The 16024-nt window shown below is 42.1% G+C and overlaps 1 long non-coding RNA gene across 2 annotated transcripts in view; it reads left to right on the top strand.

The window, feature by feature from the left end:
• Window positions 1-14851, top strand: part of LOC308487519 — a 198075-nt gene extending 183224 nt beyond the window's left edge. The window contains exon 8 of one of the 2 annotated variants that reach the window (XR_013991714.1): window positions 13219-14851. This is a non-coding gene — a long non-coding RNA (uncharacterized lncRNA). The remainder of the gene's footprint in view (window positions 1-13218) is intronic. The other variant, XR_013991715.1, reaches the window with a different exon arrangement.
• Window positions 14852-16024: the final 1173 nt, after the last annotated feature.

The following is a 16024-nucleotide window of genomic DNA, read 5'->3' as shown; positions in this document are numbered from 1 at the left end:
CCTGTGGGAGGCTGTCCGGGGTCCCGTATGCACTTGCCCAAGTGCCAGGAGGGTGGAGGAGAGTTAGAAGTATCTGGGCGTGACTGGGCATAGGGTCAAGGTCCTTGCTACGTCATTGCTGTCTGCCGTTGATTTTTTGTGCAGATTGCATCAATTTAAAGCCAGTTCTCAAGAAGCCCCTTCCTGTATACCAGCCAAAGGCCTCCCTTTCCTACTGTTAACCAGTGTCTGCCAATTAAAGAACCAACTCCTGTTGGACCAAATGGTTGCTTATCTACCAACAGCCCCGCACGAAGGCACCTAAATGAGTATAAATGAGTCACTCATTAAAAAATGATTTAAGTTTATCAAATCATAGGTATGTCTCTTTTATATCCCTATCTTCTAAACATGTAATGACTCCAAAGGATAAGGTATTACCTATAGTTCTTTACCCTTGAGTAACACAGGGCTTGGCTATATTTCAATATTAATGACGTCACCAGCAGTAAGGCTAACAATTACTAAAATTACTAAACACTTTTTATTGCGCTCAGCACCTTCCGTGCATTATCTCATTTAATTCTCACAAAACCCCGTGAAGGTCAGTATCATTACCTTCCTTCGCGTTTAAAGAAGCTGACATTCAGAAAGTTTAAGGTGAGTAACCGACGTCACACAGGTGGTAGGTATTTCAGAGACTCCCACTACACATCCTAAGTTCTCTTCGTTCGGTGATTCTCAGAGTGTGATTCTTGAACCACTGAAACCAGAAACACCTGAGGGGATCAGGTTCCTGGATCCCCTCTGAGACTCGGGGAATCAGAACCCTTGGGAATCTGGCCCCAGAATCTGCATTTTAAAACACATTCTCGAGAAACTTGTATGCACACCAAATTTTGAGAACCCTATCTCTGGCTTTTGAGACATTTTAAACACACCATGATGTCAACGGCCAAGGGTCTAGACACTGAGAAGGAGTGTGTGGTTAACTCTGGGAGCCGAATTGGCCTCCTTCCTGTGGAGCAATGGGGGAAACTAGAGGCAGGAGGCCAGTGTTTCAGTCCTTGGTTGAGCATATGTGATTCATTCAATCTCTTTTGGCCTCCATTTCCTCATTTGTAATCCAGGAGCAATACTTTTCTTTTCCTGGTGGCTGCGAGGATTGAAGGAGATAATGGACAGAACGTAGACTAAAATGTGAGAAATAGAACGTGCCCTACAAATGTATGTGACATTAATCACAGGTTTCCCCGAGGACTGGGGAGGTAACCAGGGTGGAGTGCATACTTTGGCACTTCGTGCGATGAACACTTCCAGAGACTCGATATCTTGGGGATCCGTGCAACCTTCTTGGGAGGGGCCAGTTCCTCTACAAGTCAAAGAAAATTACGCCTTTTAAGCTAAGCAGGAACCCTTTTACCTGGTGCTGGCCCTCGCTTACCAACCTGTTTCCCATAGGACTGAGGTGTGCTTTCTGCCTCAATCCCCTCCATCTCATCAGGGAAGACAAAAGTACCTCTCCTTCCATGGACATACCCTCTGTGGGTATCATTTCCTTAAGGCTGAATTGTTCAATGTTCTCTGTGTGATGGGATTAGTATCGTTTACTTGATCCTCACAACAGTGCTATGAAGTGTATACTTCAATTAGACCCATTTTAGAGATAGGGGAGCACTTAGGGAGTTTAAGTAATCCGCCCAAGCTAGTAAGTGGTGGAACTCCAGGACCTGCATTTGTATCCTCTATACCACACCCCCGGGAAAGGATGTTAGGAGAAAGGTGAGTTACGGCCTCTAAAGGAACATCCAGTTTGAAAGCAGCCTCTCCCTTTCCCTACCCCTCTACAATGTGGCCTAAGTTATTCAATTAGAGAGGGAAATAATTGGCAGTGGAGAACGCCTCTAGCAGTGGTAATTACCTCCAGCGCCTTGTTGGAATAGTCAAGCTACATTTCAGTTTATGCTGTAAAACCTTAATTATAATATAAACAGCTGCCCTTCAGCCCTGTGGGGCAGCCTTCCCCCGCCTCCCTTCTCTGGCCTCCGCACAGTGCCTCCCTCCTGAGTGGTCAGAGAGATCCGGGAGCAGAAAGGGGCTTGGGGAAGGAGGGGAGCTAATGCCTGTGTGTGCTATGGGGTTTGGAAGACTGAGCTACAGGGAGTCCCTGTCAGGGCCCCATCTTCGAATGAAGAAGTCAAAGGCGGCATCCCCATCTTGGTACCACTCACCCAGAGCCTCTTGGGGGCAGAAGGTCCCAGAAGTTAACAGGCAGCCTAGTGCCATTCAGCTCGGAGGGAGTGTAGCAGGATGTGGTGTAGTTTTAGGTTAATATCTCTTGTCATTTACTCCCCTGTAAGGGGGAGCAGTGTCTTTCCTTCTAGATTCAAACTCCACGGCCTTGTCGCATGCCAGCACTCTCTAGGTACCATGCTAGGCTTGGCCATAAAGCGATTGAAACTTCACAGCACTAATATACACACTAATATACATTTGGCTGCTGAGGAAACCAAACCTTTGAAAATTTAATCAGACATAAAGCTTAAAGTGAAAATGACGGTGTGAGAGATAGATAATTTCCACAGATAGACTGATGGAAATTAGGTATTTTTGTTCAAGTGGGGGAGGCAAAAGACGGGGTGGTCACCACTGAGCATCTGGAAGGGCCAGGAGCAGGGGGCTGATGAGAGGAGGAGAGACTAGAAGAGAGAGACTGAAGATGCTGCTTTGCTGGGCTCCCAGATTCGCCTGTGATGGGTCCTGCTGCCCCACAAGAGATCTATCTAGCCTGGACTGAAAGGATGAGAAGTCAGTCAGGTGGGGTCATCTGATGGTCACGGCTCTCTCTTCAATCTTCGTGGGCCCTATGCGAAAATGTCAGCTTCTCAGTGGTCTTCAAAGGAGAGCGAGAAAGACCATTTCCTTAAGAGCAGCGGTAATTATTTGGACTTCTTTTTTATCATTTCTTCTTTTTAATTTCTGATTTCTATGTTTCATAATGGGCATTGTACAATAGGACAGCCGTCTAAAGTATATACAAATCAATCTCTCATTTAATTCTGCAGAAGCAAGGTAAAGTGGTGTCCAGAGCATAGATGCTGGAGTCAGACCACCTGGATTCAAAGCCCTGCTTGGTCAAGTGCTAGTGGTGTGACTTGGGATAAATTACTCAGCTTTTCTGGGTCTCCATGTCTTCATTTGTGGAATGGAGCTCACAGACTCTAGTCTAAGTCATAGGGGAGTTGTGAGGATAACGTGAGTTAATGCATATAAAGTTCTTATAACAGGCTTGACCCCAAGTAACCACTCAGGAAATGTCAGTTAGCAAGGTGGGATAAAGGAAGATAAGGAGACTGAGGTTTAAGGACATGAGCGGAGGAGCTGGCATGCCAGCTTGGGCCTCGTTGGTTCCAAAGCCCATGTATTGGAACCCATGATGGAAACTATGTTAAGTCCTTACCAACAATCAGATGTGGCTGCAGAGATATATCTGCTTCTGTTACTAATTTTCTAGAATTCTATTCTCCTATCTGGACCCACCCTTTCCATGTCCCCAGCCAGCATGGGAGAAGGAAAATGGCACATCACCCTGTTAGCTGGAAAAAGCCCTGCTAGTTGGCCCTGGCTGCCATCAACCCTGTCCATCTCTCGAGGGTCCTCCAGAAGTCTCCTTAATCCCTCAGAGGGGGGGGGGTCTTTGCTCCAAGGAGGGATTCTAGAACCTTCTGGAACCACAGTCAATACAAGCAGGAGTGTTATAGAGAGGAAGTTACTGAAGGGAGTCAGGTAGTACAGAGTTAGCTTCCCCTGGGCACCCTGTGAGAAAGATGTCTGGGAGGAAGGGACTGGGCTGGGACTCACCTAAGAGCCTCTTGGCTCTGGGTTCCTTGACAGCCCTTGAGTATGACACCCACATGTTCTAATTCTGTATGAAATCCTGGAGCAAGATGTCCTTGCTGTAAAGATCTTGAACCCTTTGGGGAGGTTTTATCAATTTAATAGGAATCTCAGGTTGCTCCAACCCCAGATTTCTGCCCTGACAGCAGCTGCTGGGTGAGTTTGAGGTTCATCTGATCTGTAGAGAGCTTCAGATCTAGGACTCGGAAGTGGGGAGAAGAGATCACCATAGAGAGAGTAGGAAACTGTAGTGAGCTGGAGCATTGTTTGCTGTAGAGGTGTAGAGACAAATTTGCTAGTCGCACACCAACTCTTCTCCCCTAGGATTGGCATTTCTGTTTGCCTGCTTCCAGCCCCTTCAATGACTCCATCTCCCATAAACACTACAGAACAGATTCCTTGCCTCTATACCCCTAAAGAACATAGCTTTTGGGGGATTTCTAAAGGATCTTAGTATAAGTACCATGTTTCCCCAACAATAAGACCTAGCCAGACAATCAGTTCTAATGCGTCTTTTGGAGCAAAAATTAATGTAAGACCTGGTCTTATATTATATTATGTTAGATAAGACCCAGTCTTATATTATAGTAAAATAAGACCGGGTCTTATATTAATTTTTGTTCCAAAAGACGTATTAGAGGTGATGGTCCAGCTAGGTCTTATTTTTGGGGAAACATGGTAGCAGTCAGGAGCTAACAGTAACGAAAATTTCGAGAAATAACGAGAAACTGCAATGTTTCAGGACAATTTAAACAATGCATTAAAAACAAGAGGCTTACATTAAGATTTAAATTAAAGTCCTTGAGTGGCTTTTTATATTTTTATTTCAAGTTAACCTGACGACAAACAACTTTATCTTCTCCATTCACTGCCAACAAGTCCTTTAATGAAGAGTTGAATGAAGAGCTTACCCAACGTGGGTAACTCTTCATCTTGTCTGTTATCTCTTGGTGGCTGATAGGACCAGCGAAGCTGCTCAAGAGACAATTAAAGTGTGCTTTCAGGAATCCTCAGCCAATAAAAAGTTGCTTACAGAGTTATAAAACCTCCCTGTGTGCCAGTTTTATTAACTTCCTAATCTCAACTGTCCAATTACGGGTGTACAAGCCCTTGGGAACTGCTGTATTAAGTAAAGTAAGAGGAATGGTCGCATTCAGTGTGAGCTAAAATAGTCAGGGAAAAGGAGCTACCCATTAGGTCTTTCACAAAATAAAGTAGAAAGAAGAGTTCCCTCAAGACTTGTCCTATGGACTGCCTTTCATGGGCTAGTTCATATTTATAAGCCAATTTGCCTGGAAATAAATCTCTTTTACACACTCAAGTAACTCCAAGAGATGTGTCCCATGGGAACCAATCTTCCTAAATGAACTGTCTCAAGAAAGGTCTTAACAGCAGTGTTGTCAATTCTGGAATTTCCACCTTCAGGAAAAAAAAAATATGTATATATCAGTGATAGACCGGAATTTAAGAAGTTGCCACGTTGAATCCAGACACCTAAAAAACATCCTCATGTACCTGGTTAAGGAGACAGTATTGGAAAGAAACAGATTTTTGTTATATAAGCCGAGAGCTCAATAATGGTCTATCTGACCTGAGATTAATTTGGACAGCAATTGGGCTTTTTGTTCACTATAATTTCTTCCCACAGGGCCAGAAAATCCTGAAAATCAGGATTGTTTTTTTTTTTCCTTTTTTTCTTCCCTTCTTTCCTTCCTTCTTTCCTTCCTTCCTTCCTTCCTTCCTTCCTTCCTTCCTTCCTTCCTTCCTTCCTTCCTTCCTTCCTTTTTCTGTCTTCTCATCTTTCTATATCTTGAAGGTAAAAAGGGCATCCCACAATAGTTAAAATGTAGCTTTAGAAAAGGACTATTTTTGGTTGCTTCTTTTTTGGGTGAGAACTTACACAACCTCATCTAAAAAAAAAAAAAAAAAACAAATGGAGGTGGTTTTATCATATATTTTATTAAGATATAATTAACGTACAATAAAACTACTTAATTTACTGAGTTCTTTTGAGTCATTAGTTAAATAAGATTAAAAGAACACATGTGGAAGTGCCTTCGTACAATGCTCAATGTTGATTGAATTATAAATATGACATAATCGTTGCTGCCACTTTTTTATTTAAAAAACCCTCGTTTCCTATAGATCAGTGTAAACTGTAAAGCTCAAAAATTGAAGGCTCTTAATAATTCAACCTCACTCTTATTTCTCATCTTATCTACCGTTACCATCTCTTAATACACATCGCTGTTCAGATAAAACCAAATTACTGGGAACTTTCATGTCTCTCAAATTTCCTGCCACATTTCTGTCTATCAAGGCCCTGCCCATCATTCAAGCTCAGAAACCAACTCTTCCATGGAGCCCTCCTGATCATTCCAGCTGATATTCCTTTCCTTTCTGTGACCTGTCTTGTTATGCCCTATTGCTTCTAGGGTATTTGCCAATTTTTTTTGTGTGTGTGTTAACTACTTAAAATGACTAGCTGCCTTTTTTTCTATATTCTTGATGAACATTCATTAAGTATCTATAATATGTGGGCAGTGAGCTGGGCATGGGGAAGGGCTAGGCAGAGGTACAGGGATTAATGACATGGTGTTTGCTCTGGAAAGACTCATGGCCCCATGGGGAGCCTGGAGTGTGAAAGCCCCACCACGTGTAATTCTGTATCTCCAGCAGTGTCTAAAATGTCTCATGCCTACCAGCTATAGATGCTAATAAAGTCAAAGAGTGTTAAAGGTAAAAAATATCAGAGTGTTAAATGTAATTGCCTCATCTAGCAAAAGAGGGAATTCAGGCTTGAGCAAGTTAAATATAGCCAAGATCACCCACTACTCCAGAGTTATAAGTAGAATGCTATAAATAACCATGGACCAAACTGGGAAAAGTCCAGCTGGGAAGATCAGACTTGGGGACTGTTTGTATGTTTGTTCGTTTTCCCCCTAAAATCCAGAGTGGTCCTTGATCACAATTAGTCCATTATTGCCATGGGAAATAAGCACCATTTTCTATAAGGTGCCACTGCATAGCCCCAGGAGAACCTGAGTTTGAATTTGTCCATCAGCCACTTGCCAGCTGGATTACCTGGGATGAGATGCTTAGTATTTCTGAACATCATTTTCTTTGTCTATGAAATGAAGACGGTGATATTTATTTCATAGAATCATTATGAAGATTACATAATATTGAGTTAAATGAACACGCGCAAAGAAAATGAATTCAGATTCCGCACTCTGGTAAGTGTTGGTAACAGTGGTCGTGATGGTGAGTGGGAGTAGTTCAAATACATGTGTGAGTTAGAATGAATTTTCTCTGAATGGTGCTTATATCCTGAAGCAGTCATTTGTCAGCTTAATTCCTTAGTGATTTGGGAAGGGTCTGCATTTTTTGCTTCCAGAGTTCCCATTCCCATATTTATCAACCAACCCTTTGTAGTATTTTGGTATGTCAGAAAGAAATTCATTTCCTCTTAGTTTTCTGGCTCTTCTATTTTCTATTCAGCCATGCTCTCTTTCTTTAGACCCAGGTGATCCAAGCATGCAGTAAGGAATAAAAGTGATGCTCCACTCATAGGAATAATTTTGACGCTTCTTACTCCATCCTACCTAACCTGTCTTTTTCTACAGGCTCCCGGTATCCCCGGAAACTAGTCCTCCTCTCCGGATTCCTGGCCACATGTTCTCGCTGATTCCTCAAGGTGAACTGCCATTATTGCTTTGCTAATTCAGGCCCTTCTCTTTCTTAGCCATGCTTCATACTCATTCTGGGCCTCAGTTAACTGCTCCAGGGAACAACCTGACTAATTTTATCTTGATCCTTAATCAGCCAGGACATCCAAGTTTTTCCTCGGTTCCATCTATAGTAAATCAAATAGTGAAGGTAGGAGATGGAAGTGCTTGGTTTTCATGGGGGAAAGAGCACAGAGGCTGACTACAGTGCATTTATATCCTCCTCACACCAATACTCATAATGCAACTATCTTCAGTTAAGCTAGCAGCTAAAACTTAAAACTACTCTCCACTCTCCTTTTATTAAGGGAGATAGAAAAGACAAGGGATTATACCAGTACTCTGTCTTACTTAAGAAAAATTACTTCTACAGAATGTGTTAGGGTGACAGCAGATTCAGATCCATCTTGTTTTCCCTCTCTGTTTAGAGCTTTACTACACCATGATCTCTAATGTATAGATTCCTATCTTATTATTGAAAGATTTCCTAGGTGCCTTCTGAATCATCAAAGAGCATAAAAGGTTCTATTGCAATGAATACAGTTTTCATATTGAAAATATTGTACTTATCTCCAGTTCTTTGACAATCAGTTATTTGTAAAGCCATATATGGTAAATTTTAGCCAACTAGAATATTCATTGAAGAAGAATACTTGCATAATTCAACACAGTAAGAGTTTAGTGAGCATCTATTCTCTGCCAACTCTGTTAGACATTCTGGAGTAGCAATTCTTAACCCACGTCTGTGGAATTCTGAGAGGTTTATAAATGGACTTTGGGAATGTGTGGACCCACTGAGTTTGTGTGCAAAATTTGGTATCTGTATATTTATGTTCATTTTTCTACAACAGAGAGTCCATAGGATTCATTAGCCCTCTTGTGAGTTGTAATTAGACCTTAGGTGAGGACCCTTGATGAACAGGTGCTCCATTGCATGTGCTTGGGAAAGGATGCTTTAGTGTGAGGGTATCACAGATTTTAAAAATGTTACCAAGCATCAGCTAAATTTCTCCCAGAAAATAGTTAATCCAAGACTGAATTTCTGGCTCTAAGAAAATCACTCCGAAAAAAAAAAGAAAAAAAAAAAGAAAATCACTCCGAAGGTGATTCAGTTATTTTTGTTGTTGTTTTGTTTTATTTTGTTTGAATGGAACCCCGCTCAGACCCAGGAATGGTAGTCACAGTCTCTCCCCATCCCCTAGCATAAAAATTCTTTTTCTCATTTATTTCTTCCACCACCTTAATTTTTCCTTTCCTACTCTTTCACTCTTTTGCTCCAAATTCTTCACCCTGCCTGTTCGCTCTCTTTGCTTCTCTCATTCCCTCTCAGTTCCTTTCGTCTGCCCTTGGCTGCAAACCTGCTCTGCAATTCACAACAGAGCAGCTGGCGTTGGCTGGCAGAACCAGGTTCCTTGGTTTTAGACAGCCCCGGAACAAGGCAATGACTTTGGTCTCTGGGCTCCTCAATAGACTGTACAACAAAGCTGTGGTGAAAGAAGGTGTCTTCTAAGAAGTTCACATTACGGCCCATAGTAAAAGAAAATGGTGATATTGTTACAGCTGCCAGTTTCTTCCCATTGTCTTCCTTGTCAAAAACATGCCCCCTCCAAAGGGATGGGATGCGTTTCAGTACAATTTGAGAATGTTCAGTAACCCAATATTATCTTCATTTCCCTCCTTGTTTCATGTTACTTTCTGATCCTTGAGTTCTCCCAAGTTCACAGCGGTCCATGACATTACGGTGACTCGCTAACTTTCCCATTATACTTACAGTCAATGGGAGAACAATAGATTGTGTTATTCTGTATTTCGCTTCCCTGTCACTCAGTGTTTTATCTCCGTTGATACCCCGGTACCAGACACAGAAACCAAAGTAGGTTGTCTTGTCTTCAGCGAATCTTGAATGCCTTTTGTTCAGAGAGGCGTTTTGTATTCATCAGTCAACTGAGGACTCATCCTGAAGAAGCCCTCAGTCAGCACACAGCCCCAAGTGAAAAAGGGATACTCAGGCTGTGAAATATTCATAGCGAAAGGTACCTCAATCATGTTCACCTTTTGGCCCCCTGAGCCAGAAAGGATCACCAGCAGCAACCCGCAAATCTTGCAGACGTGAACAATTTCTGGGTGGAATAACATGCCATGTCTCATATCCAGTTTTGATATTAAACCTATTCACACAGGCCCATTTATCTTCCTACTCAATCTGCCAACACAGCTATGTCAAACAGTTTTAATAAAAGTCCAAAGGTGAAATGATAGTGATCAAAGTTTAACCCTATGTCTTCCCCCTCGTCTTCCAAAGTAATAGATAACCTTTCTGCCCCTCCCAGGCCCTGCCTCTTTAAACGCTTCTCTTGTGGAGCTTAGCAACAGTCCTGAGGCCGAATCAAATGGCATGTTGTTTATGTTTCTGAAGAATAAAATCTTAGCAGATCAATAAACAGAAAGTAACTGAAGGATATAATGGCTGTTAATTGGATGCAATCCGCTGATGGCTATTAGGTGTCAAAGTCTACCAGAAAATAGTCACCAGAATCCATGACAATGCACAGAGACAGAGGGAAAGAGGAGGAAGCCGGGAGGGAGACATAAAATACCACTTTCAGTAAGATTTACTCTCTCGGAGTTTCTGATAAAATAAGAATTAAATACTCAAGATTCCAGGGAAGCTCTGTTTTTATGTAGATCTAGATTTCAATGGCAAGGAGGACCTACTTTCATGGTAAAGAATGTAGGTGGGTTATAACAAGGGGAATAAAAAAAAATGGCGAATGAAACCCATGCTCATCACAGCTAATTTACACCTAATGTATTTAGTGTTTATTATATGTCAGATGCTGCACTAGACATTTTATATGCAGACACGGGAGGGTTACAAGAAAGTCTAAGAAACATATACACAGATTTAACTTTTGGGTGCACTTTATCAAACACACGCTCAAGACACTCTCTAGATCATGAACAACCAAAGTAGACCCTGGCCAAGTTTATACTCCACAAGAAAGGTCTAAGAAAGGGTCTGTTACCACTTCCCAGTACCTTTGGAAATAGAAAGGATTGAGATGAAGAATGGCAAAGAGAACCCAACTCAAACAATATCCTGGATAGATCATAATTGCTGCCTTGAACACTATATTAGGAAGAATTCCGAGACTGTGTCCAGACTCAGAAGGAAAAAAAAAATCTATACTGAAATAGCAACTTCTGCCAACAGTATGAGTGGAAAAGTTGGTATGCTTTTGTCACCCTGAGCTTAGACCTAAATGTTCTTGATCCCAATCTGTTTAAACCTCAGAACACAAGAAAGGCTGCAAGCAATTCCAGAGCAGTTGACTTTGTTGGGAAATGCAGATGCTAATTTCATATTCGTCACCTACAGCTCTCTGGAGAGAAGGCCTCTGCCAATCTAATGAATAAATAAAACACAAATAAAGCCTCACGTTCAAGCCTTGGTGCTCCAGGGAGATAGTCTCTTGGAATTCAGTAATGAAGATGCCTGGAACTCTGTACTAGATGCATTAGGGAGACCAGACTGCATCAGTGCCCAGACTCTCGGTGCCTATCAGCTGCAAAGCTGGCCCCAAAGAAAGCAAATAATTAAGCAGGTCATTAGGAAGCCTATAAAAGTACGGATATGCAGCTACGCCCTGCCGTTAACTTCAAAAGGTGACCAAAAGGCAGAGATGCTTTGTCGCAAAGGAAACAGCAATGGAAAAAATGAAGTCTCATGACACCCACGGACCACTGGGGTAGGAGTTTATTCCACAAAAATCTGCTGCAGCCCCAGCAGACCACGTGGCTTCCCCATTTGTTTGGTCTGTGCTCTCAGAATCCACCCAGGGTTAGGCTGTCGCTGAGGTCTGCTCTGCCCCATATCATAGCAGGACATGGAGATGGACAGGTGTGGCCCCAGGAGGCCAGCAGACCTGGGAGTCCCAGAGCCTGCCCTCTGCCCTTGGCTGCTGCAAGTCTGTGAAGGAGGCCTCTCCGTTTCCTTCCTTCAAAGCCCTGGACCACGTACATGCCCTGCGACCTCTAATTACCCAGGGTCTTGTTTGGGCAGGGGAGGAGAATCAATTAAACTCACTGGCATTCACATATAAATGAGCCACATATCCTTATCTAGGTTTAGTTGAATTTTCATCAGTTCTCCAAAAAGAGAATGAAGTTTCATGGTGGAATTGTAGGCCTCTGTGGCCCTGATGTGGGGATAATGTTATAGACTCTTAGACGGCTGTTTTTTCTTGTCCCAAATCATATTTCCTATTCAAGTAGAGGTAAAGCCATTCCTATCTGCCCTGATGTAACAGACCCACAATGCCAGGTGATTCTTTGGGCTTCTTTGTTCTAGGCTTATAACAGACTCTTATGGTTGGACCAGAGCATATTGGTTTCCAAGGCATCTTCCAGTCTCTCCCAATACTAATCTGACCCCAACTGGTTTGAAGATGGTAAAAACAAACAAACAAACAAAAAAGTTAGAAATGCAAATAATGGCGAATTCATTTGGCTGGAGTAAAGCCGCTCTAAGCATTCATCTGGGAAAGTAGTCAGAATATTTTCATTAATTTTTCCTTACCCTGTGTCCACCCTCCTGCCATCAACTAGAAATAATGTTTCATTGGATACAGTTTTTTTTTTATTTTTAGAAGACCTGTGTTCTTTTACTAAATTAATTTATCTAGTGGAGCCCTGATGTGATGCAATTTTGAAGAAGGACAACACTGAGTTGGTGTAATTATTTCTTAATATTTAAAAGCTCCCTTGGTTAATGTGTTTTCGGAAACAAGCTGTTAAATCATTAGGGAGGGTGTTTTGTGGACTTTTTAAAGCAGCAGCTAATGGTGACTAGAGCTGTTGGGCTTCAAGACCACCCCAGCTCAAATGTCCCATTAGCACGCTGGTAATGGGCTGACCACCACCTCACAGGCCTGGTCATTAGAAAACTATACTTGATGGATGTGATCATAATTGAACGTTTTTATTTAAGAAAGAAAACTAAGAGGAGTTGTCTTGCTAAACTTTATGGTGCACTCTAGTTGTTGAGGGAAGCAAAAGAAACTTCCAGAAGCTGGAATCCACAGATGACTTAAGGGCTCCTTCCAATCTGCTCAATGGTTGCAAAGAAATAAATGGTGGAGGGAGAGCAGTTTGAGAGAACAGAATAAAAATTGTTTTGCTGTGGTTCCAGAGAAGAGAACCAGGAAGAAGGAATGAAAGACACAGTGAGGGGGGCTTTGGCTCCATTTAAAGGTGCCTTTTCTATAATAATAGATGGGCCTATCAAAGGGCAGAGGGAGGTGCTCCTGCAATAAGAATTCCACGTCATTGGTCATGTTCAAGAAGAGACAGGAAAAACACAGCTGTTATAGAAGAAACTCACACATCGAATAGGAATTTAGAATGGTTTATCTCTAAGTTCTTTTCCTAAACTAGTCTTCCCTGAATTATTCTGTGATTCAGTATAGACATGGGAAAAGTAGGAGCCAAGAATTCAGGTTGAGTTATTGGTGGGGGTTTGCTAACATGGACAATTCATGGTCAAGAATCGTAGATACATTGGACAAATCTGTTGATGGGAGTGGGAATCACAATCTCGCTGTGCTCTCCACAGGTGGGTCCTCTGGTTACTGTGAGCAAAGAGTTTCCTGATGTACTCGAACGAGTGAAGAAGAGAGGAGCCACAAGCCTGGAAATAACACTGCCTTGGTCAGAAGTGTCATCAGTTTTTCTTATCAGACACTAAGCAATTTCACAGTCTTCATCCTTTCGTCTTCTCATCGGGAAGCAGCAGCTATTTCAAAAATTCAGTACCTGTGATGGGCTGAAGTGATTTCAACTTTTATTAAAGTTTTACTTGTTGAGCATCTCATTTTGATTAGAATTGAACTCATTTCCTTTGACACCAGGGAGAGTCGACCTCAGCTCATGTGACGTGATGGTTTCATGAAACTCACATTGAAAACTTTCTAAGAGAAGGTGGCAAGCTCAGCCTGACTACTGTTGCCCAGGGCTCTTCCACTCATGGGTCTGGGGTCCCAGCATCCTCAATCTCCACTCTCGTGTCCTGAGGAGCTCATGTGGGGTGCAGAGGGACTTCTGCTGAGCTGGATCTCTCTTCATCACATGGTTTCTCTCTTGAAATTGCGGTCATTTTGTTATTTTACTGACATCTTAATGCAGCCCCCTCTGCATGGACTGGTGACAGTGATGTGCTTCTGATACCCTTCTAAGAGGTCCAATCACATCCAGGAGAGAAAGAAGGGCCAGTCTTCCTCTTAAAGTGACACATATATACTCACTCACACATACAAAGCAAATTTTTTAAATTTTAGTTTCTTTCCCCTTTACCTCTTTTCCAACACTTAATTGTGTTTCTGGTTCTTTTTCCAGGTAATGTTTTAAATGAAACTTGGATAAATTTATGACTATGTGTACACATATCAATTTATGATGGTATATGTTACAAATTGAACATATGTAAATACAGAGGAAGAAAGAAAAATGAAAAGATGAAACGCACTAGAAATAACTTGCTTTGTTGAGGAGAAGGAGACAGCAGAGGCAGGGGGCTTGCTGCTGTGCATTTGGGATTTCAGAGCCCCTCCTTATGTGGGACAGTCTTCTCTGAGCTGAGCCTTCAGGAAGAGAATGGTACAAATTGGAGAGGGGCTGGGGCTGGTGAAAGGTCAAATGGCTAAAGCACCTTGTATAAGAAAGTGTGTACTGGAGACAACTGCCCACTAGATTATATATCCCAAATTCGGTTTACAAACAAGACCAAGGTATATGCCATGAATGAAAATGCCATGTGTCCAATACCTTTTTGATACTGGGAGCCCCAGTTATTGAACCCGTCGGTGCCATGCCACAAACTGAGAATTTGAATACAGAATAAGTAAGGGTGCTATATAATTTACAGTCTATGACAACTCTTAAACTGTAAAGAAGGACCTATTATGCCTCCCTAATGTATGCTAAGAAGTATAAATAGGCAAATGAATGGGAGAGACCAGCAGTGTGCCAACTGCAGAAGGAATGGCACTAATGGAATTGAGTACACCAGCTATGGGCCAGGAACCACCAAATGGCTTTAACTCCATTTATCTGCTGTCACTCTTTACATATTTGTTAATCATCTCCTACTGGAAAAAGTCAATCCAATGAACTTAAAATGAGAGTGCTAAGAATTCCAATCTGCTGTGGCTGCTTTGTGAAGCTAACAATAAATGATTTTTAAACTATTGACTGCTGGAGATTATCTGTGCCAGGAAGACCTCCAATAGTATTGAAATTAAAAAAATGAATTCACTCACGGGGAGCATGGGCACACTCACCTTCCTAGCTGGCAGATCTGTACCTCATTTTTATGGTACAGATTTTTGTGTTTTTGTATGGATCATTATTTGACATTTTTTAGGTGCAAATCTTTGTCATGATGATCTAGGAAAAATGTGATACTTTCCCTCGGAAGGCCTTAAAAACATCTCATTGATTATTATGAAACTTCCACTTTAAACACAGGATTGACTGTCCAATACACAGAAGATTGAAAGTGCTAGTTGGCCCGCCCTGGCCTTTGTCTCCTGTGATGCTTGCAGTGTGGGAGGTGACCCAACCTCTGGTCACTGGTACAATACCTGCAGTTCACAGTCGACATTTATGGTGGAAAGAACTGAGGATATTTAGCCTGGAGAAGAGAGGATTCCAGGGAGACATGGTCAGTATTTCCACTTGTGAAAGGGATTGTGGAAAAGGACAGAAAAAAGAGCTAACTTCTGCTACCTATAACTTAACAGGCATTCTGCTAGGCATTTTGTCATACCTTATATAATCCTCACAACAACCTTATGAGGCAGATCAGTTAGATAAGGAAATGAAAAATCAGAGTTTTAGTAATTGACAAGGCCAGACTGAATTGTGTAAGTGAAAATCCTGAAGTCCTTTCATAGCCCATGATTGTTCTATATGGTCCCACAGGTAAAACTAGGGTCTACAGACAGAAATGACAAGGCAGTGGATTTTATTCCACTCAAAAGAAAGCGGCTATTCTGAATTTCCAAGTAGTCCAGAAATGGCAGGGTTTGGGGCTGGGGTGGAGGGTTGTCTTTCCTGAGGCTGCTGGATGCCAGCTCAGCATGGGTCATCATTTCTCAATGTACGTTCTATAGAACGTTCTGCTTGAGGAGTGACAAAGGTACAAAGGGGGAATGGGAATGGGAAGAAGAAAGAGGCTGTGTGGTTGAGTACGTTCACAAAATGCTGTTACAACGTCATTTCCTGGAGAATTTCTCTGTGACTTTCAAACAGTAACTGTGATTTGTAAATCTACTAAATGAGGGCTTCTTTGACTTTGGAACCCTTTTCTCCTGAAATACCTTCAGGAACTAACGTTCCAAAGAACACAATAAGAAAATACT

Source organism: Rhinolophus hipposideros (assembly GCF_964194185.1).
Source record: "Rhinolophus hipposideros genome assembly, chromosome: 19".
Taxonomy (NCBI): Eukaryota; Metazoa; Chordata; class Mammalia; order Chiroptera; family Rhinolophidae; genus Rhinolophus; species Rhinolophus hipposideros.
The sequence above is the reverse complement of the archived record's forward strand: the minus strand, read 5'-3'. Positions and strand labels throughout refer to the sequence as shown.